At 46.1% G+C, this 23168-nt stretch overlaps 1 protein-coding gene across 1 annotated transcript in view; it reads left to right on the forward strand.

Moving 5' to 3' along the window:
- CC2D2B (coiled-coil and C2 domain containing 2B) overlaps positions 1-23168 on the forward strand; it is a 1427481-nt gene that overhangs the window by 415190 nt on the left and 989123 nt on the right. The window lies entirely within an intron of this gene.

Below are 23168 nucleotides of genomic sequence, written 5' to 3' on the forward strand. Positions count from 1 at the left end.
AATGTCACAGTTTTGCAAAACAGTAGATGCAGGTGCCAATAACGCAGTAAATTAGGTTTCAGTCCGTCGAATGAGGAGTAGGTCAGAGTAGTTATCAAAGGACCAGAAGAAGTCACTCAAAATGGCTGCCAAGCTTTATTACCTCATATAACGCAGAAAAAAATTAAAACAAGAGCATTATGAGCACCAGTCTCAGATCCAAAAGAAGGCATTAAACTCAGAACGAAGGTGCAATATTACTGGAACCTTCAGAAGATAAATAATGAAACACGCGAGTGCAGCGTGAAGTAAAATCTGCACTCGCGGTAAAAATCCAAAATGGCAGCCGCAATATAGCGCGACCGATGCGAGACAAAATCCTCCAAAATAAATATACTTGCTGCAGGTTTCAAGATGCGGCAGAATCAGCAACCCTGTCCGCCGACCATCCGAAGCTTAAATCCGCCGATACCGCATTGTGCAGCAGGCCAGAAGCACGGCGACTCCGAGGTCTGCCGAGGAGCCTTACTCGAACACCGCCGTCTCCATTGGGCGTCAAGCCACGCCCCCGAGTTATAGTTATCTGAACTAACTATAACGGGGGAATTTCAATGTTTTTTTACGAGTGAAATGTCCAGCTAACTATAACATGTGTGAAACCTATGGTTTTTTAAGTGAATTTGCAAGGTTTTTTAAATGCTAATTCCTAACTATAACGTGTGTGAAACCTATGGTTTTTTAAGTGAATTTGAAAGGTTTTTTAAATGCTAAGTTATGTATGTTTTATTATATTTTTTATATATTTATTTTACAATAAGCTACCTATGTATATAGTTATAGATTGACTGTATCCTGTAATATGGAATGGCTCGTTTAAAATTATTATTATTTTTTTTTTAAGGATTTTCACCGTGCGTGCACCCCGTGATTTTTAAAAAAAATTAATTAAATGCTTTTTTCACCCTTCGGGGTCCTTCAGGGACCCCCTGACAAAGGCTAGGGGGTCAGGAACTCTCTACCCTGCCCCCTTTTCACGTTCTCCACCTTTCTTTTTCACTGTCACACACAAAACACACAAAATGGCGGCGACACTTCCTGATTTCGACCGATTCGAATGTTGACTGACATGAATCCACCAATCAGAATTACGCTCGCGCACGTTAAGGTGTGCGCACGGTGCGCGCTTATAGATATTTATGTGCTTTTAACTGCACTTTTCTCAGGAACTACTGAACAGATTGACACCATATATGCTAAAGGCACATGCCTGACCTGAGGACTACCTCTTTGCCAAATTTCAAGTAATTCTGTTCAGCCGTTTGGGCTGTACCTTCGACTAAAGGTCCTATGGGAAAATGCAAGGGGAAAACGCGTTTTGAGACCCCACTTTTTTCTCAGCGCCCCATTAGTTTTGAAAATTTCGCGAGGATTCGTCAACCGGCGCCAAAGTTATTCAAAATAGAATTTTCAGATTTCCTATGGAAACACGGTCCTAACTCTATAACTATCTACTGGCGACCGCCAGTAGATAAAATATATATATATATATATATATATATATATATATATATATATATATATATTACCTACTGGCGGTCGCCAGTAGGTAGTTATAGTTAGGACCACGTTTCCATAGGAAATCCGCAACATTCTATTTTGAATAACTTTGGCGCCGGTTGACGAATCCTCGCGAATTTTTCAAAATAGTTGGGGCGCTACGCTCCGCTCCTACCCTGAAAGTCTCGGGGGGATTCGTCAAGCGGGGGCTGAGATAAAAGGGGGGTCCCAAAACGCATTTTTCCCATGCATTTTTCCATAGGACCTTTAGACACAGCTACAGCCCGAACGACTGAACAGAATTACTTGAAATTTGGCAGAGAGGTAGTCCTCAGGTCAAGGAAGTGCCTTTTGTAGGTTTGGTGTAAATCTGTTCAGTAGATTCAGAGAAAATAGCCTTTAAATCAATATATATATCTGAGCCAGCGTACGGTGCGCTTACGGTGCGCTTACCGTACGCGTACGGTGGCGTGCGCGAGCGCGATTTTGATTGGCTGTTAGATCTTAGTAAACATTCGAATCGGTCGAAACCAGGAAGCGGCGGCCGCCATTTCCTCTCTCGCTCTCTGAGTTGGGCAGCAAAAACGATGCCAAAAAATGTCTAAAGAGGCAGTTTCTTGAGATCCTAACCACCCAGCATTGATATAGGGGTCCCCAAACAACCCCCAAGCCCAAATACATTTTTTTTTTTTTCGGAAAATCGCCGTTTACGCTTACCGTACGCGTACGGTAAAAAATTTTTTTTTTAAAAATTATCCACACCCTCCCCACCTCGTGTGCAAATGGTGCCCGAATGGCACCATTTGTGCATGGCTTATTACAGATAAGAAATAAACAAAGAATACATTTCACAAAGATGCGCATAATATGTCCCCCATGTGCGCACGGTGCGCGAAGCTCATCGTGCGTACATGGCCCATCCCGCATAACGTGGGCACGCGGTGCACGCAGCGCACCGCGTGACCACCGTGCGTGCACGGCACTAACTGCGTAAAGTGGGCGCGCACGGCACGAATGGCGTAAAGTAACTTAGCATTTAAAAAACCGTACAAATTCACTGAAAAAACCATAGGTTTCACACACGTTATAGTTAGGAATTAGCATTTAAAAAACCTTGCAAATTCACTGAAAAAACCATAGGTTTCACATATGTTATAGTTAGCTGTACATTTCACTCGTAAAAAACCAATTAAATTCCCCCGTTATAGTTAGTGCAGGCAACTATAACTCACGCGACCGCAATCTTCTGCTGATGACATATGTGTCTTTATGAAAAAAAAATATTTGTAATATATGTATAGCTAAAATTTTATGGAAGAAGACATGGGCAAATAAGTGTCTAAATACAGTATTAGCATCAGCAGAGGATTGCGGTCGCGTGAGTTATAGTTGCCTGCACTAACTATAACGGGGGAATTTCATTGGTTTTTTACGAGTGAAATGTACAGCTAACTATAACATGTGTGAAACCTATGGTTTTTTCAGTGAATATATATATATATATATATATGTATATATTCACAGGAAAGACCATAGGTTTCAGTGGTGTTATAGTTGCCCATTTCACTCATACAAACCATAGAAATTCCTCCGTTATAGTTAGTTCTGCTAATTATAACCCACGCACCCGCAATGCACTGCTGATGATGTCACATATTGCATCATTCATGACATGGTCAGTGTTAGACCTGTCAGCCCTTTGGGTGGTCCCTCCTCATCATTATTTATTTTGTCCCACTTTTGCCTCAAACCCTGTTAGTATTTTTTTCCTTTTTGGGAACCACCAGACTTTTTTGTATTGATGCAGATTCAGGGAGCCATTTTATCTACCCCTGGAACTTCTGTCTAAGGGCCTGGAGCACAAAATGGTGGCCACCTGTGACATCATCAGAACCCACTGGAACCTACCAGCACCTTCCAGAACATTCCAGAACCCTATGACAGTTGGAGGCGGTTTGGAATGTTGGGAAGCTAAGCCAGAGTTGACAGTTGGAGCTGGCACCTGACTGGTGAAGAGAGAGGAGCAGAAACCTGAAGGAGGAAGGAGTGAGGCAGCAGGGGTGGAAACTTGTGCCTGGAGTGGGGTCCATAAACCCACCCTTGATACTAGTCCCTACTGACTGAGCCCAGCCTGGAGCCCTGTGTGGGACAAAGCAAGAAAAACCATCCTAAGGACCTGGACAGCAGGAACAGGCCTTAGAAGTAAAGAAAAGCAAGAATCTGACCTGTTTATTGGTTTCCCTGGAGTCCGACGTCGAGAAGCCTGAGACCTGGAGCCCGAGGTGGAGAAGCGGCGCTGACTGGAAAGCAGACGTCGTACCCGGAGCCGCCAGAGGTCGAGAGAGGGCGCCGACGGAGGTCGTGAGGAGTACCAGAGGTCGAGGAGGAAGACACCTGAGGTCAAGTGAGCGGCGTCGACGGGGGAGTGAAGTCCGCCCTCCGGAGTCGCCGGAGACCGAGGTGAAGCGTGCCGGAGGTCGGGAGTGGAGATCGCACTCCGGAGTCGCCGGAACCTGAAGAGAATCGTGCCGGAGGTCGGGAGTGGAGGTCGCACTCCGGAGCCGGCGGAAGTCGACATCGAGCCAAGACAGCCCGACGTCATCGAATCGGAGGTCGACATCGAGCCGAGGCCGCCGACATCGAACCGGAGCTGCCCGAAGTCGACATCGAGCCAAGACAGCCCGACGTCATCGAATCGGAGATCGACATCGAGCCGAGGCCGCCGACATCGAACCGGAACCGCCTACCGGCGTCGTCAAGAACTGACATTGTGCCGAGGCCGCCGACATCGAACCGGAACCGCCTCACGGCGTCGACACGACTCCAGCGGCGTCGGAGCTTCATAAAAAGGGCAGTAAGTGGAATAGAGGGCGCCTAAAGCCCTGTGGAGCTCTAAGAGACCATCCTAAGGGATAAAGAGGTGTTAGAACCAGCCTGGAAGTGCCAGGGGTGGACTGAGACTGATACAGTGACCTGTTTGAGGGGTGGTGTACTTTGGGAGAGCCAGATTCCTAGATTACCCTTGATCTACCTCAGTTTTAGCCTCAGCCTTACCCAAGCTAGGTGAGACACCCACAGGCCATCCACCTAACCACAAGCTGTGACTGGGCCAAATCAGCCCATAGTATTTTAAATGTGATCTGATTTTACAAATGTCATTGTTGGCTGGTATTATTTATTGAGGGTACTGTATTTATTGTATTTATCTAAGTTATTCCTGTAATGTATTTATTGTCCTGAGCTAACTTATTCCTGTACAGTATTTATTCCCTCACAGTATTTATTTGACCTGAACCTATTTATTGCACCTGTAAAGTGTTACTATTTATTTGACCTGCACTCTTTAAGGAGAAGCCTTGTGTTCTGTGATTGTATTATTATTTATTTAATCAGCAACTAAGAGAAAAGAAGATAAACACAGAGATATTTTCATAATTTTTAAGGTGTAGTGTCGTTTTTGGAACGGATGCACGCATGGTTATTGTGTGGGTATTGCGTATGCTTAACACGGTGCCTGACCCCTGACCACTCGAGACAAGCTACCACTGTGTATGTCTGGAAAGACCCCGTTACCACCACCTCTTCCGGTGTGAGAGTGGGGTTTTTCTAACATAATTGGTGTTCAGCGGCGGGATTGAGCTGTGCCTACGCATACTCGACAATAACTGTGGGTAGTCCATAGGCCTACACCTGGAGTTTTCTCAAAGCGGCCTTCCTAATTGTGAGTTTTTGTTTTTTCCAAATTTACTCTGGTGGTGGGAGGAGGTATTATTAAAGGTACCCCCCTGCATTGCTTCTGCAAAAACCTGTCTTCTGTTCTGAGTGGGCAAAATGGAGTTTGTGCTAGAAGACCTAGAAACGTACACTGTGGCCCAACTCAGGGAGTTTTGTCAGCGGGAGGGGGTGTATTGTCCCCCAGGAGCAAAGAAGGGTGCACTCCAAACCAGCTTAAGGGCTTGGGGGGAGGCACGACGAGAAAGCAAGGCTGAGGAGGAGGACAGGGATAGAGAGCCCGACAGTGAGGGAGCTGGTCTGTACCAACCTGAGGTGGGGAACCTAGTAGCGGGGCCCGGAACCATTTCCAGGAAGGGCAGCAGTGCCTCTAGCGGTGGCTTATCTGAAGTGGAGTTAACAGACCGGAGGGAGAAAAGACAGCTCACATGGGACTTAGCAAGGCTGGAGAAAGAGAAGGAGGAACAGAGGATGGCTCATGAGCTAAGGCTGAAAGAGATAGATCTTCAGATCCTAAGAGTCGGGGCACACACTGTTCCTAATGGTGGCAGCAAAGACCAAGAAAGAGAGTTCACTAGGGAACCCAAACCCTACCTGCCAAAGGACATAGTAGCTAGCTATAGAGTGGGCGACAATATTGCCAAGTGGCTAGCGGCCTATGAGGTCTCGTTAAGGGCCCATGGGGTTCCAGAGAAGTACTGGGGAGCGGGATTGTACAAGTACATGCCTCCAGCTGGTAGGGATGCTTTATTGGCCCTAGAGGAGGATGAGCAGACCCACTACCCCACCATGAAGGTGGCGCTCATAGGAAAGTTTGGACTAACACCCGAAAAGTACACTCAAAAGGCCGGACAGGGCGCCCCCCAGAAGAAAGAGGGAGGGAAAAAGAAAAAGGAGTTCTCCAAAGGCCCCCAAAATAACTTCCAAGGGAAGGGAACAGGACTCACCCCTAGGGCTAACCCACCCAGAAACCCTAATCCTGGCCAGAGTCAGCAGCCAAGGGTTGTCCATTGCTACGAGTGCGGTGGCGTTGGACACTATAAGGGAGATGCGAAGTGCCCGAAACGACCACCCCCTCCCATTGGAGGAAAGACCCCCGGAGTAGCTAGTGTAGTGCTCGGGGAGGAGATGCCTTTAATTAAGGGAAGGGAGTGGGCGGGTGTCACTTTAGTGTCCCTGGGAGAACGGGAGATGGTTCCTAAGATCCAGGTGCCCGCAAATACCGTAAAGTATGGGCAGTGGGTCACCATCAACGGCCAAAGAGGGGAGGCTCTGAGAGACACAGGAGCCAGTATGACTATGGTACGTAGCCAACTGGTGTCTCCAGAGCAGGTAATTCCCGATGTACTCCACCCAGCCGCGATGGCTGACGGCAGAACAGGCCACTATCCGGTGGCCGAGGTTCCCTTTGAATGGGGGGGGGGTTGCAGGTTCACTTCGAGTTGCCGTAAGCCCTGCCGTGCCAGTCGATTGTCTACTGGGGAATGACATGGAGCACAATGCTTGGAAGGAGGTGGAATACCGGACTCATACTGAGATGCTGGGTACACCTGACTGGGCCTGTGTGAGCACAAGGTCCGCGACTACCCGGAGAGGGAGTTTGTTTCGGCTGGAGCCTGGAACAAAGGCCCAGCCAGCTGCCAGTCAAGGGAAGAACCGAGGACAGGAGGAGCCTGCCTCGGCGTCCACACCCCGTAGGACGGATAGGCCACCGGAGGTGGTGGACCAGGAGTCTGCGGTGGGGGATGTTACCGAACTGGAGGACCTACCCATCCCGGCCGAGTGGCACGTGGAGGGAGGCCCGTCCAGGGAGGAATTCTGCCAGGGCCAGAGGGAGTGCCCTACCCTTGAGGGGCTGAGGCGTCAGGCCGCAGCCCAGGCAGCAGGGAACGTTGAAGGGAACTACAGTGTTTACTGGGAGGATGGCCTCCTCTACAGTGAACCCAAGGCACCCCTACATGGATCGTCACGAGCCTTGGTAGTCCCTCAACGTTATCGAGCCTTCCTTCTGGAGTTGGCTCACGAGATCCCCTTGGCAGGACACCTGGGGCAAGACAAGACCTTCGCCCGTCTTGTCCCGCACTTTTATTGGCCTCAAATGAAAGTGTCGTCCGATACCTACTGCCGGACATGTGTGTCTTGCCAAGCCAGTGGGAAAACAGGGGTGAAGCTGAAAGCTCCCCTGGAACCACTTCCTGTCGTTAGCACCCCCTTTGAAAGGGTGGGCATCGACATTGTGGGTCCGTTAGATCCACCTACTACAGCTGGTCACAGGTTTATCCTGGTTTTGGTGGATCATGCCACACGGTACCCAGAGGCAATAGCTCTGAGGACCATAACAGCACCTGTTGTGGCTAGGGCCCTGATGGGAATCTTTACCCGAGTGGGTTTTCCCAAGGAAGTTGTGTCCGACAGGGGGACCAACTTCATGTCAGCGTACATGCGGGCCATGTGGAAGGAGTGTGGAGTGACCTACCGGTTCACCACTCCTTACCACCCCCAGACCAATGGTCTGGTGGAGAGGTTTAACAAAACCCTGAAAGGCATGATCAGAAGTCTGCCTAAAAGCCTGCGGAGGAAATGGGACGTCCTCCTACCCTGTCTACTCTTTTCTTACAGGGAAGTGCCACAGAAGGGAGTGGGCTTCAGCCCCTTCGAGCTTTTGTATGGGCACCCTGTACATGGACCTCTCAACCTGGTGAGAGACGGATGGGAAAGAACTCCCAGAAAGCTTCCCCAGGATGTGGTGAGCTACATGCTGGCCTTCCGGAGCCAAATGGCTAAGTTGTGGAAGCAAGCTTCTGACAACTTGGAAGCCAGCCAAGCAGTAATGAAGGCGTGGTATGACCACAACGCTCACCCGGTGGAGTTGGAGCCTGGCCAGAAGGTGTGGGTGATCGAACCAGGAGAGCTTAGCGCCCTCCAGGATCGCTGGTCAGGACCCTTTGAGGTGTTGGAGAAGAAGGGTAAGGCTACCTACTTGGTGGATCTTAAGACCCCTCGTCAGCCCCTACGGGTGCTGCACGCCAACCGCCTAAAACCCCACCACGAGAGGCCCGAAGTCATCTTGATGATGGTGACTGACGGAGCAGAGGACGCGGAAAGCGAGCCTCTCCCCGATTTGTTTGCGTCTCAAGAAAAGGATGGGTCGGTGGAGGGAGTGATTCTCTCCCCATCTCTAACTCCTGAACAGCAGGAGGACTGCCGCCAGGTCCTGGGGCAGTACTCTTCATTGTTCTCCCTTGTTCCGGGTAGGACTCACCTGTGCGTCCATGACGTGGACACAGGAGACAGCCCACCTGTGAAGTCCAAGATCTACCGGATGTCAGACAAGGTGAAGGCCAGCATTAACGGTGAAGTCACTAAGATGCTGGAGCTAGGAGTGATCGAACCTTCTAGCAGCCCCTGGTCCAGTCCGGTGATGTTAGTACCAAAAGCTGCACCACCGGGTTCCCAACCGGAACTGAGGTTCTGTGTGGACTACCGGGGACTGAATTCAGTAACCAAAACTGATGCTCATCCGATCCCTAGGGCGGATGAATTGATTGACCGGCTGGGAGCTGCCCAATATCTAAGTACCTTTGACCTTACTTCTGGGTACTGGCAGATCTCTTTGACTGATGGAGCAAGGGAAAGGTCAGCCTTCTCCACGCCCAATGGCCACTACCAGTTCTGTGTGATGCCCTTTGGGCTCAAGAACGCACCTGCCACGTTTCAGCGCCTGGTAAACCAGATCCTCACCGGAATGGAGAGTTTCTCTGCTGCTTATCTGGATGACATAGCCGTCTTCAGTAACAGCTGGGAGGATCACTTGCGTCACCTGCAAGCTGTTCTCCAGGCCCTGAGACAAGCTGGATTGACGATCAAGGCCAGCAAGTGCCAGATCGGGCAGGGGTCGGTAGTGTACCTTGGACACTTGGTGGGTAGGGGAGCGGTGCAACCCCTCCAGGCGAAGATCGAGGCTATCATGGCCTGGGAACCCCCCAAGACACAGACTGAGGTCCGAGCTTTTCTGGGCCTCACGGGATACTACCGCCGCTTCGTGAAGGGGTACGGTACCATCGTAGCCCCCCTCACGGAGCTCACATCCAAGAAACAACCTCGACGGGTAGTCTGGACGGAGGCTTGTCAGCAGGCCTTCGTGAAGCTGAAGCAAGCCATGTGCGAGGCCCCGGTCTTAAGGGCCCCAGACTTTTCCAAGGAGTTCATTGTCCAGACAGATGCATCAGAACATGGCATTGGGGCAGTATTATCGCAACTCAATGAAGAGGGTCTGGATCAACCCGTGGTCTTCCTATCCCGGAGACTACTTCCCAGGGAACAGAAGTGGAGTGCAATAGAGCGTGAAGCCTTTGCAGTGGTATGGGCTCTGAAGAAGTTGCGGCCATACCTGTTTGGCTCGCACTTCCTGGTTCAGACCGACCACAGACCCCTTCGTTGGCTGATGCAGATGAAGGGGGAGAATCCCAAGTTGTTGAGGTGGTCTATCTCCCTACAGGGAATGGACTTTCAGGTGGAACATCGGCCTGGAGTGGACCACGCCAATGCAGACGGTCTCTCAAGGTATTTCCGCCTTAGTGATGAGAACACCCAAGGGGTTGGGTAGCTCTCCCCACTTTCAGCTGGGGGGGACGCGTGTTAGACCTGTCAGCCCTTTGGGTGGTCCCTCCTCATCATTATTTATTTTGTCCCACTTTTGCCTCAAACCCTGTTAGTATTTTTTTCCTTTTTGGGAACCACCAGACTTTTTCGTATTGATGCAGATTCAGGGAGCCATTTTATCTACCCCTGGAACTTCTGTCTGAGGGCCTGGAGCACAAAATGGTGGCCACCTGTGACATCATCAGAACCCACTGGAACCTACCAGCACCTTCCAGAACATTCCAGAACCCTATGACAGTTGGAGGCGGTTTGGAATGTTGGGAAGCTAAGCCAGAGTTGACAGTTGGAGCTGGCAGTTGGCACCTGACTGGTGAAGAGAGAGGAGCAGAAACCTGAAGGAGGAAGGAGTGAGGCAGCAGGGGTGGAAACTTGTGCCTGGAGTGGGGTCCATAAACCCACCCTTGATACTAGTCCCTACTGACTGAGCCCAGCCTGGAGCCCTGTGTGGGACAAAGCAAGAAAAACCATCCTAAGGACCTGGACAGCAGGAACAGGCCTTAGAAGTAAAGAAAAGCAAGAATCTGACCTGTTTATTGGTTTCCCTGGAGTCCGACGTCGAGAAGCCTGAGACCTGGAGCCCGAGGTGGAGAAGCGGCGCTGACTGGAAAGCAGACGTCGTACCCGGAGCCGCCAGAGGTCGAGAGAGGGCGCCGACGGAGGTCGTGAGGAGTACCAGAGGTCGAGGAGGAAGACACCTGAGGTCAAGTGAGCGGCGTCGACGGGGGAGTGAAGAACGCCCTCCGGAGTCGCCGGAGACCGAGGTGAAGCGTGCCGGAGGTCGGGAGTGGAGATCGCACTCCGGAGTCGCCGGAACCTGAAAAGAATCGTGCCGGAGGTCGGGAGTGGAGGTCGCACTCCGGAGCCGGCGGAAGTCGACATCGAGCCAAGACAGCCCGACGTCATCGAATCGGAGGTCGACATCGAGCCGAGGCCGCCGACATCGAACCGGAGCTGCCCGAAGTCGACATCGAGCCAAGACAGCCCGACGTCATCGAATCGGAGATCGACATCGAGCCGAGGCCGCCGACATCGAACCGGAACCGCCTACCGGCGTCGTCAAGAACTGACATTGTGCCGAGGTCGCCGACATCGAACCGGAACCGCCTCACGGCGTCGACACGACTCCAGCGGCGTCGGAGCTTCATAAAAAGGGCAGTAAGTGGAATAGAGGGCGCCTAAAGCCCTGTGGAGCTCTAAGAGACCATCCTAAGGGATAAAGAGGTGTTAGAACCAGCCTGGAAGTGCCAGGGGTGGACTGAGACTGATACAGTGACCTGTGTGAGGGGTGGTGTAGTTTGGGAGAGCCAGATTCCTAGATTACCCTTGATCTACCTCAGTTTTAGCCTCAGCCTTACCCAAGCTAGGTGAGACACCCACAGGCCATCCACCTAACCACAAGCTGTGACTGGGCCAAATCAGCCCATAGTATTTTAAATGTGATCTGATTTTACAAATGTCATTGTTGGCTGGTATTATTTATTGAGGGTACTGTATTTATTGTATTTATCTAAGTTATTCCTGTAATGTATTTATTGTCCTGAGCTAACTTATTCCTGTACAGTATTTATTCCCTCACAGTATTTATTTGACCTGAACCTATTTATTGCACCTGTAAAGTGTTACTATTTATTTGACCTGCACTCTTTAAGGAGAAGCCTTGTGTTCTGTGATTGTATTATTATTTATTTAATCAGCAACTAAGAGAAAAGAAGATAAACACAGAGATATTTTCATAATTTTTAAGGTGTAGTGTCGTTTTTGGAACGGATGCACGCATGGTTATTGTGTGGGTATTGCGTATGCTTAACACGGTGCCTGACCCCTGACCACTCGAGCCAAGCTACCACTGTGTATGTCTGGAAAGACCCCGTCACCACCACCTCTTCCGGTGTGGGAGTGGGGTTTTTCTAACAGTCAGTGACATCACTGATGACATCACTGATGACATCTCAAATGACATCACTGATGACATCATCCACTTGACAATCTGATACACCTCAACATACACTAGTATAACCTTTCATCACTCACTGTAAAATACAGAGTACCATATTTGAAACCATTGACACACCAATACCAGTTACTACATACCCACTCACTGATTCCTAAGTCGCGCACTCAAAGTGTACACATTACGGTGGGTGCGCGCATTCTAGCCGCCATTTTAGAAAAGTCATGAAGGATCCACGTATGGTGTGCGAGAGCTGCGTGTTTTTCAGTTACATCATATACATTTAATATCACGTGATATGTGCAATTGGTATGCGACCAGTCTGCGACTCCTGCTCCCGCGCATTCGCGACACATGCGCATTACGGTATGAGATGTTTGCGCGGTTGCGGTCCCGCGTGACATCATATACGTGCTGGGGCGCGCTGGGTGCGCGACTCCCGCAAAAAAAAATTATGTTCCAAAATTATATGTATGTGTCTTTAATATACATATTAAGGCAAGAGATTATGTAAGATATTCATCATAATAATATATTTGTACTTATAACAAACGTATATTATTTTTAAATATATTTTCGCGAAGTCGGGTGCGTGCATCGTGAGTGCAGAAAACCAGGTCAGCAGAGCTGCTGTAGAGCCAGAGAACCAGGTCAGCAGAGCTGCTCTAGAGCCTAAGAACTAGGTCAGCAGAGCTGCTCTAGAGCCAGAGAACCAGGTCAGCAGAGCTGCTGTAGAGCCAGAGAAACCAGGTCAGCAGAGCTGCTTTAGAGGGAGAGAACCAGGTCAGCAGAGCTGCTTTAGAGCAAGAGAACCAGGCCAGCAGAGCTGCTTTAGAGCCAGAGAACCAGGTTAGCAGAGCTGCTTTAGAGCTAGAGAACCAGGTCAGCAGAGCTACTCTAGAGCCAGAGAACCAAATCAGCAGAGCTGCTTTAGAGCCATAGAACCAGGTCAGCAGAGCTGCTTTAGAGCCAGAGAACCAGGTCAGTAGAGCTGCTCTAGAGCCTAAGAACCAGGTCAACAGAGCTGCTCTAGAGCCAGAGAACCATGTCTGCAGAGCTGCTGCAGAGCCAGAGAAACCAGGTCAGTAGAGCTGCTTTAGAGGGAGAGAACCAGGTCAGCAGAGCTGCTCTAGAGCCAGAGAACCATGTCAGCAGAACTGCTTCAGAGCCATAGAACTGGGTCAGCGGAGCTGCTTTAGAGCCAGAGAACCAGGTCAGCAGAGCTGTTGTAGAGCCAGAGAACTAGATCAGCAGAGCTGCTCTGTAGCATAAGAACTAGGTCAGCAGAGCTGCTCTAGAGCCAGAGAACCAGGTCAGCAGACCTTCTGTAGAGCCAGAGAAACCAGGTCAGCAGAGCTGCTTTAGAGAGAGAGAACCAGGTCAGCAGAGCTGCTTTAGAGCCAGAGAACCAGGTCAGCAGAGCTGCTCTAGCTGACACTGACTGACTGACACTGACTGATTGACCCTGACTGACACAGATTGACTGACACTGACTGACACTGATTGACTGACACTGACTGACTGACACTGACTGACTGACTGACACTGACTGACACTGATTGACACTGACTGACACTGATTGACTGACACTGACTGACTGACACTGATTGACTGACACTGACTGACACTGATTGACTGACACTGACTGACTGACTGACTGACACTGACTGACTGACACTGACTGATACTGACTGACACTGACTGACTACTCTCTACAACTCTACTACTGACTCTCTAATACTCTCTCTCTACTACTCACTCTCTACTACTCACTCTCTACTACTCTCTACTATTCACTCTCTACTACTCAGTCTCTACTACTCAATCTACTACTTTCTACTACACTCTACCACTCACTCTATACTACTCTACTACTCACTCTCTACTACTCTCTACTACTCACTCGCTACTACTCTCTACTACTCACTCTCTACTACACTCTCTACTACTCTCTCTCTCTACTACTCTCTACTACTACTCTCTACTATTCACTCTCTACTACTCACTCTCTACTACTCTCTACTACTCACTCTACTACTCTCTGCTGCTCTCTACCACTCACTCTCTACTACTCTACTACTCTCTCTCTACTACTCACTCTCTACTACTCTCTCTCTACTACTCTCTACTACTCACTCTCCACTACTCTCTACTACTCACTCTCTACTACTCACTCTCTACTACTCTCTACTACTCTCTTTGCTACTCACTCTCTACTACTCACTCTCTACTACTCTACTACTCTCTACTACTCGCTCTACTACTCACTCTCTACTATTCTCTACTACTCACTCTACTACTCTCTCCTACGCTCTACCACTCACTCTCTACTACTCTACTACTCACTCTCTACTACTCTCTCTACTACTCACTCTCTGCTACTCACTCTACTACTCTATACTACTCACTCTCTACTACTCTCTACTACTCACTCTGTACTACTCACTCTCTATTTCTCACTCTCTACTACTCTCTACTGCTCACTCTCCACTACTCATTCTCTACTACTCGCTCTCAACTACTCTCTACACCTCACTCTACTACTCACTCTCTACTACTCTACTACTCTCTCTACTTCTCACTCTCTACTACTCTCTCTCTACTACTCACTCTCTACTCACTCTCTACTACTCACTCTCTACTACACACTCTCTACTACTTGCTCTCTGCTACTCGCTCTCTACTACTCTCTAGTACTCACTCTACTACTCACTCTCTACTACTCTACTACTCACTCTCTACTACTCCACTACTCTCTACTGCTCACTCTCTACTACTCACTCTCTACTACTCTACTACTCTCTACTACTCTCTCTCTACTACTCACTCTCTACTACTCACTCTCTACTACTCTCTACTACTCACTCTCTACTACTCTCTCTCTCTACTACTCACTCTCTACTACTCTCTACTACTCACTCTCTACTACTCTCTCTACTACTCACTCTGCTACTCACTCTCTACTACTCTCTAATACTCTCTCTGTGCTACTCACTCTCTACTACTCTCTACTACTCACTCTCTACTACTCTCTACTACGCTCTACTACTCACTCTACTACTCACTCTCTCCTACTCTCTACTACTCACTCTCTATTACTCACTTTCTACTACTCACTCTCTACTACTCACTCTACTACTCTCTACTACTCACTCTCTGATACTTTCTCTACTACTCTCTACTACTCTCTACTACTCACTCTACTCTCTATTACTTGCTCTCTACTCTCTACCTCTCTCTACCTCTCTCTCTACTACTCTCTATCTCTCTACCTCTACCTCTCTACGCTCTACACCTCTACCTATACACCTCTACCTCTCTGTACATCCACACATATGCACATATATATATGCATATATATGCATATGCATTTATATATATGTATGTGTGTATATATATATATATATATATATATATATCGTCAGCTTGCTGCCAGAGCAGTCCCCTTGCCTACGACGTTGATGCCGTCGGTAGCAGCAGCCGCCACCTTGTGTATAGAGAATCCAAAATTCCGTGAGAATTTCACAAGTAATGGGACAGCACACCAGGAAACGGCACAAGAACTTTATTGTGCACTAGCGTATAAAGGACGACGCGTTTCGGCGTTTGCCTTTGTCAAGTTACTTCCTGTGTGCCCACGGGCTTTAGAAATACTTGCATAAGGTTCATAGACATAAACAAAATACTTCCACATTGGGTTTCCAGTGGTCGCAACCTGGATCAACTACAATTCATAATTAATGTTTCCCAAAAGAGAATACATGATAATACAGAATATATATACACATACTGCAATTGCAGATGAGGAGATAAAGGCGCAAATTGTATCGCTCATTGTTAGAACCTTGTTGACAATTTCAGTGGGGGAACAATAAAGATTAAAGCAACAAACAAGCCACAAAAAATCACAAAGGTCACTGTGAACAGCATGATTACAAATGCAGTGCATATCGGGGTTTTTTTCTTTTTTAAATAAAGACTAAATGGCCGTACTCATATATATGAGTGCTATGACCCGGCTATTGCCCTCAGTAGGTAAATAGTGCTGTTCGAGTGAGATAAACCAAAAATAACAACAGCAACTGCAAAACACTGATACGTGTCATAATTACGACAAGATATGTACAATACAATTTCAAAAAGTACATGAATTGATTAAGGCTGAAATAGCAAAATTCATCAATCGTAACCTCGATATACCAATGATCGCTATAGGTTAACATTCATGGAATAGCCTAGGATCAAATAATTCTGCACTGCAATTATCTAACTTAGAAATCTAAATAGATTAGAATCTCAAACAGTTCCTCCCCATGTGTATACTGCAATTGTCCCCCACTCGATATGCAACCCAGCAGGCAAAACAGGAAGCATCCTTTACTTCGTGCTAGATATTCTAGGAATAATGGATGGGAAAGTGCAGTGTGTGAAAAAATAATGAATAAATCAGTGAAAGAGGAAGGGTATCAAGGAATGACTAGAATTATAAATGGATGCCCTTTTGATCCCAAAAAGTGCATCCATCATAGCGGTAAATCCTACCATAACATCCCAAATGGGAATACCATTGATTCAGTACATTCCCGTGTCCCTGTCTAATTAAAAGTGAATTTTAGAAAATGAAAATCGTACTTCGTTAAAATCCCAAACATAATTAGGAGTGATCATGTTTCTACTGAGACAATGTTCCAGAGGACTAATTACCTATGTGAGTTGCGAGTTCTTCCCCACTGTTAAGCCCCTTGGGGGCCTTACAGTCCAGATCTAAAATAAATCTGGATTCAAGTATTCTTAGGAGTTTTTCCCGATCCCCTCCTCGTATGTGTCTGGGGATTCTTTCAACACCAAAGAATTGTAAGCTGCTGTTGTCACTGTGATGGATTTCAGAGTAGTGACGTGCTACTGGGTAGTTCTGGTCACGGTTCGTGATGGCACGCAAATGTTGTAGGATTCTCTGTTTGAGGGGTAATTTGGTACTGCCCACATACCGGAGGCCACAAGGGCACTCCAGTATGTAGACAGTAAAATCGCTATTGCAATTGATTATGTGTTTGATAGGACGTTTTTGATTTGTACCAGTGATGTATTCTTTGCAGTTTTTACCATTCCGATCTGCCTTGCACATCCCACAAGTGGTGAAGCCATTGGGCATTTGCAGCCACTGCGATTGAATGTCATCTTCGTGATGACTGTGGACCAGTTTATCTTTTAAAGATCTGGCCTTCCTGTATGTTATTTGTGGTCTGATTCCTATGCATTCACCTATGATGGGATCTGCAGTCAGTAAATTCCAGTGTTTGTTCATGATTTTATTTAATGTCCATGCTCCCCTACTGAACTGAGTTATCATTCTAGGTGCCTTGGGCAAGTCATCATTTTCATTCCTGTTTCTACTGGTGCTTCTTGATGGTTTAAAGAGTATGTCGTGTTGTTGCAGGTCCTTAACTTTGTTTACAGCTGTTTCTAAGATTTCATCTTTGTATCCACGTGTTTTAAAACGTGTGAGCATAGTCTGTTGCTCTTTTTTGAAATCCTGGTCCGTGCTGCAAGCACGGTGCGCTCTAAGCAGTTCCCCATAGGGTATGCTTTGTTTCAGGGGTTTGGATGATGACTGGCCGCGTGCAAAACAGTGTTGCCTGCAGTTTGTTTGCGGAAAAGGCGTGTTGTGATTTCTCCTTCTCTTATTTCCACCGCTATGTCTAAGAATTCACAGTAGTCTGAGCTGATCTTATGTGTGAATTGTAAATTCAGGTCATTGGTTTCCAGTTTCTCAATGAATTCCTTGGCTAAGTTTTGAGGTCCGTTCCAAATAAGGAACAGGTCGTCTATATACCTAATCCACACCAATATGTGGTTGGTATATTTTTGCAGTTGATGTGTCCACACTATTTGTTCCTCCCACCAGCCTAGGAAAAGATTCGCTAGGCTGGGGGCAAAACAAGTACCCATAGCGGTACCGGACCGCTGGCGGTACACTGATTTCTCAAAGAGAAAGATGTTGTTCTCCAGACAGTACAGTATCATAGCCTCCAACATTTCATTGTGCCTCCAGAGATCTATGTGTCTGCTTTTAAGAAAATGCATGCATGCTGCTACTCCCTTGTGTTGATCGATACAAGTATACAGTGAGCATACATCTAAACTAATCATTAGGTATTCCTCCTCCCATTGTATGTCATGGAGCCTACGCAAAAAATCAGAACTGTCTTTACAATATGAAGCCAAATTGAACACATATTTGGACAGAAATAAATCCAAAAATATGGATGTGTTTTCAAGTAGTCCTCCATTGGACGAAACTATCGGGCGCCCTGGTGGAGAAGTGGCGTTTTTATGAATTTTGGGGATAAAGTATATACATGGTATGCGTGGTTTGTCTGTTCTCAAAAAGTTATACTCATCTGTATCAATCAGTCCCTCGAAGTACCAATCGCTCAAGAGTTTGTGGTAATCAAGAATAGTCTTTTTATATCGAGCCCAATCAATGAGTTCGTAGCATGTTTCATCCATGAGTTGTCGCATCGCTTCGGATCTGTACATATCGGCATCCATCACCACCACATTGCCCCCTTTATCAGAGGGCTTGATTACAATCGTCGAATCAGATTCAAGAGTTTTCAGTGCTTGTCTCTGTTTGGTAGTGAGATTGTCCCATTTGGAATTTTGGAAAGTCTTCCTTGATTTTTTCAATTCAATGATAACCGCTGAATTATAGGCTTCAATGTTGTCAAATGGGACATTAGGATTAAACTTTGATTTTCTTTTCAGGCCACTATGTTCTTGTTGTCCGCTTGCAATGCCACATGATTGTAATAGTGAATGATCATTTCTATGTGGGTTACTACCCATTTCCAGGTCACACATAACTCTTAGTAGTTCCATATCTTGAATTTGTAAATTAGACATTAAGGGATCAGTTGTGAATATCCGTTTGGAGTTAGATTTTGAGCGTGTTTCAAACATTTTCATTAATTTCAGTTTCCGGATGTAAAGAAACAAGTCAATTCTAGTGTCCGTATAGCTTAAATTGCTGCTAGGACAAAACGACAGGCCTAGTTGTAATACTGAAATTTCCACTTCATTTAGATTTCTTTTCGACAGATTCATGACTGTTTTATTGGTTGTTTGATCTTGAGTTTGAGAAAACAATGTCCTTGAATTCTTATGTTTTCTTTTATTCAATCTCTTTCTTTTTTGCTCCCTCGTCCTCTTCCTCTTCTTTGCCCTCTTCCTCTTGTTTGTCCCCTCGTTTGGGGCTTGTTCCCTTGATTTTGATCCTTTTTCTGTTTCAATATCTGGAACTCGTGTAAAAACGTGAGAGGGCGTGTGGACACAGGGACCACTGCACTGCGATCTTCAGAATCAGTGCTAATGTCAGAGCTAGAACCTGTCGATAGCAATTCTGTTGTACGTTCAGTAGTTGTGGCTTTGAAGTTTCTTTGGGCCCAATCGTATCTTTTCGCATATGTTAGGATGCGCCCCTCGGCGTAATCTCGTTTATCTCTGAGAAATTTCCGCTGTTTTTTCTGTTTAATTGCGTCTTCGTACTCCTTCAATTTCTTTGGGAGTATTTTCAGAAATTCCTCGAGTAAGTTGTCACTTTTATGTTTATCCAAATCTGCTCTTAATGTGGCCAGTTCCTTTCTGGTTGTATCCAAATCTATTTGCGCATATTTCACGAGCATCTCTAACATGCCCTTGCAGGTTTTAGCCATGAATTGAGCCCATTCCGTAAGGAGATCTTGATTAGGGTTGTCGTATGTAGGTACGATGGTGATCCGTAGGCCCCTGGGAACACGACCGACTTCTACATAATTCGTGAGAGATGCCACCTCCCACCACTTATTTATCTCCCGTTTGCTCAATTTTTCAAGTAGAAATAACTTTTGTTTCAGAGTGGTGTCACTCCCCACAGGGGCTGAACTGGTGGCGGGTTGCGCCCTTAGCTCATCCTGTTCCTCATCGAACAATGAAATTGCCTCTGCTTTTCTCTCAATGTCCCAATCACTCATGTCTCATCAGTTTCCCAACGCCGCAACTGTTATGTTGCGGCAGTCACGTCTGTCCCCGTACCACAAATGACATAGGAGTAGGTCGCTGGTATACGCGTTCAGGGCAGAGGCACTGTGCTCAACACAGAGAGATGCGTGCAGTCAGAAAATCCCGTTCTCCAACGTGGACCATCAACATCCACAAACCCTCCCAGGTCAACACACAGGCTTACCCACAATCGTATTCTTCGTACTCTTCAGGTCGGGAACGGCGGGAACCGCTGCAATAGTTTCTTTATCGTCAGCTTGCTGCCAGAGCAGTCCCCTTGCCTACGACGTTGATGCCGTCGGTAGCAGCAGCCGCCACCTTGTGTATAGAGAATCCAAAATTCCGTGAGAATTTCACAAGTAATGGGACAGCACACCAGGAAACGGCACAAGAACTTTATTGTGCACTAGCGTATAAAGGACGACGCGTTTCGGCGTTTGCCTTTGTCAAGTTACTTCCTGTGTGCCCACGGGCTTTAGAAATACTTGCATAAGGTTCATAGACATAAACAAAATACTTCCACATTGGGTTTCCAGTGGTCGCAACCTGGATCAACTACAATTCATAATTAATGTTTCCCAAAAGAGAATACATGATAATACAGAATATATATACACATACTGCATTCTAGTCATTCCTTGATACCCTTCCTCTTTCACTGATTTATTCATTATTTTTTCACACACTGCACTTTCCCATCCATTATTCCTAGAATATCTAGCACGAAGTAAAGGATGCTTCCTGTTTTGCCTGCTGGGTTGCATATCGAGTGGGGGACAATTGCAGTACACACATGGGGAGGAACTGTTTGAGATTCTAATCTATTTAGATTTCTAAGTTAGATAATTGCAGTGCAGAATTATTTGATCCTAGGCTATTCCATGAATGTTAACCTATAGCGATCATTGGTATATCGAGGTTACGATTGATGAATTTGGCTATTTCAGCCTTAATCAATTCATGTACTTTTTGAAATTGTATTGTACATATCTTGTCGTAATTATGACACGTATCAGTGTTTTGCAGTTGCTATTGTTATTTTTGGTTTATCTCACTCGAACAGCACTATTTACCTACTGAGGGCAATAGCCGGGTCATAGCACTCATATATATGAGTACGGCCATTTAGTCTTTATTTAAAAAAGAAAAAAACCCCGATATGCACTGCATTTGTAATCATGCTGTTCGCAGTGACCTTTGTGATTTTTTGTGGCTTGTTTGTTGCTTTAATCTTTATTGTTCCCCCACTGAAATTGTCAACAAGGTTCTAACAATGAGCGATACAAGTTGAGCCTTTATCTCCTCATCTGCAATTGCAGTATGTGTATATATATTCTGTATTATCATGTATTCTCTTTTGGGAAACATTAATTATGAATTGTAGTTGATCCAGGTTGCGACCACTGGAAACCCAATGTGGAAGTATTTTGTTTATGTCTATGAACCTTATGCAAGTATTTCTAAAGCCCGTGGGCACACAGGAAGTAACTTGACAAAGGCAAACGCCGAAACGCGTCGTCCTTTATACGCTAGTGCACAATAAAGTTCTTGTGCCGTTTCCTGGTGTGCTGTCCCATTACTTGTGAAATTCTCACGGAATTTTGGATTCTCTCTATATATATATATATATACATATATAAACATATAAATATAATCTGCATATCTATATAAATATAAATGCATGCAAACATATACATATACATATATGCATACATATGCATAGTATGTACATGGGAGTTTGAAAAACTCTAATACAATCATAGCTAAAAAGCCACCTAATTACAAACAGAATTGCCTTAACTTAAACGAGGGCGAGACCTATTGCATTCTCAATGCTTGTTTACTTTGATTCCATCAAGAAGGCATTCAGATGTGTCACACATTTTCCATAAATTCTGAATGGTAGCACTCTAGTTGCTCATTAGATCACTGTAGTAAAGCTACTGCTCACCAGGGAAGTCTGCTGCTGGTATTCAAAGTGCATGTTTCAGTCTGCATGTCAGAATTTTTTAATGAAATGGAAGAGGATTTGAGAAGTCAAAATGTGCCCTAATCTTTCTTTCTGCAGCACTAATCATAATTTCTATGGCAAAATGAACCTCCTCATTTTGTTCCTTTGCAAATTAAATGTTTTAAGTGTTACCACTTTATTCCAATCAAGATGGCATCAGGTGTGCCATACTTTTGTCATAAGTAAGACTGTTAGCGCTCTAGTTGTTCTTTAAAACACCTTGGGACATTCTGTCATTGGGCTATACTTGGGCTACATCTCAGTGATATTTGTGCTACATTTGGGCTCTTTTGTCTCTGGTGGCCGTCTTGGGAGACTTATTTGTTTTGAAGTTTCCTAATTTCCTCATTTACAACAGTCTCCTCAGTAGGAAATACTTTCAGGTTTTTTACTTTCATTCCATTAAGAAGGCATTCAGATGTGTCACACATTTGCCATAAATTCGGAATGTTAGCACTCTAGTTGCTTATTAGATCACTGTAGTAAAGCTACTGCTCACCCGGGAAGTCTGCTGCTGGTATTGAAAGTGCATGTTTCAGTCTGCATGTCAGAATTTTTTAATGAAATAGAAGAGGATTTGAGAAGTCACTCAAAATGTGCCCTAATTTTCTTTTTTCCGCACTAATCATAATTTCTATGGCAAAATGAGCCTCCTCATTGTGTTCCTTTTAAATTAAACTACTCACTCTCTACTACTCACTCGCTACTACTTTCTACTACTCACTCTCTACTACTCTCTCTCTACTACTCTCTACTACTACTCTCTACTACTCACTCTCTACTACTCTCTACTACTCTCTACTACTCACTCTACAGCTCTCTACTACTCTCTACCACTCACTCTCTACTACTCTACTACTCACTCTCTACTACTCTCTCTCTACTACTCCCTCTCTACTACTCACTCGACTACGCTCTACTACTCACTCTCTACTACTCTCTCTCTACTACTCCCTCTCTACTACTCACTCGACTACGCTCTACTACTCACTCTTTACTACTCACTCTCTACTACTCTACTACTCTCTACTACTCACTCTCTACTACTCACTCTCAACTACTCACTCTCTACTACTCTCTCTACTACTCACTCTCTACTTCTCACTCTACTACTCACTCTACTACTCTCTACCACTCACTCTCTACTACTCACTCTCTACTACTCACTCTACTACTCTCTACTACTCTCTCTCTACTACTCACTCTCTACTACTCGCTCTCTACTACTCTCTACTA

This window comes from Triturus cristatus, chromosome 1_2 (genome assembly GCF_964204655.1).
Source record: "Triturus cristatus chromosome 1_2, aTriCri1.1, whole genome shotgun sequence".
Taxonomy (NCBI): Eukaryota; Metazoa; Chordata; class Amphibia; order Caudata; family Salamandridae; genus Triturus; species Triturus cristatus.